Genomic DNA, 1,419 nt, shown 5'->3' with positions numbered 1-1,419 from the left:
AAAATTAATATTTATAAATAATATTAATATTAACTAATAAATAAAGTCAACATTGAATTGCACACAAGTGGCTATTGTTATAGTTCACAACTATTTTATGTTTGTGTGCTACATACATGAAGAGTATATTATCCTATTACGTTGTATATTAATCTCGAAAGCGAAAAAGGCAGTCGGTCTATCAGAAGAGAAAGTCATGATCAAAGCAGTCACTATACATGTCATACTGTATACTTTTGATTGAGTATAACTTTTGCAATTTCTTTCTTAGACAATACGCACAGAAACTTAGAGAACTAAAATGTTTCCGTTTTATCCTTCACTCTTCGTCTACTGCAGCATATCGCCTTAGAATTAACCTGTCACAAGACAGGCTGTTCTCATTGGAAAAATATCAATGAGTTCACCTTACGTTATTCCATCAATTTTCTATTTGCAACCAGGATATGGGCTGATCACATTGGGACACGCTCCAAAATTTTGGAAGAACCCTTTTGGAATCTCTGCCTCCCTCCCTCCCTCCCTCCCTCCCTCCCTCCCTCCCTCCCTCCCTCCCTCCCTCCCTCCCTCCCTCCCTCCCTCCCTCCCTCCCTCTCTCTCTCTCTCTCTCTCTCTCTCTCTCTCTCTCTCTCTCTATATATATATATATATATATATATATATATATATATATATATGAGCCAGTGGCAATAGCAAGCGTCTTAGCGCGTTTCCTTCTTGCAGTTAACCCTTATGGCTTTGGTTTGGCGATCTAGAGTAAGTCACTTATACTTAAAGACTACATTACAAGCCACACTCACATAGATAATTCACAATGGCCAAACTTAGTGGTTATCGACTAGATTTTACTCTATTAGGTAATTAAATTAAACTATGCACTTGTGGCCAGTACGTGTACACACACACACACACACACACACACACACACACACACACACACACACACACACACACACACACACACACACACACACACACACACACACACACACACACACACACACACACACACACACACACACACACACACACACACCTAAATCCTATAATCCTAAATCCTAAATGTCAGGAGCTGCCTCTCAAAGCTCACGCCCCCAGCTGTTAAGCTGGGCCTTGTGCGCTACTCAGAGAACTCTGGGCCTGCGCTAGCAAATTGCTGTAGCCAAGCCAGGCACTCGCAAGAGCACCGACTTGTGAAGCCAAGTGTGGTGTGAGCAACCGAAGTCTCATCAAGACACCAGTGCCTGATGTCACGTCACAGCCGATGGCCACGTAGGACCCCAATCAATGACAAGGTACTCATTTATACTCCTGAGTCGAGAGAAGCAAATGTGTGTTAGTTTCTTGCTTAAGGAAATTATGCCATAGCTTGCCATCACTGTGGCTTAAAGTTGAAATCCTTCAAGGTCCCGGATGTAA

This window comes from Corticium candelabrum, chromosome 2, assembly GCF_963422355.1.
Source record: "Corticium candelabrum chromosome 2, ooCorCand1.1, whole genome shotgun sequence".
In the NCBI taxonomy this organism is placed as follows: Eukaryota; Metazoa; Porifera; class Homoscleromorpha; order Homosclerophorida; family Plakinidae; genus Corticium; species Corticium candelabrum.
This window is presented reverse-complemented; position numbering follows the sequence as displayed.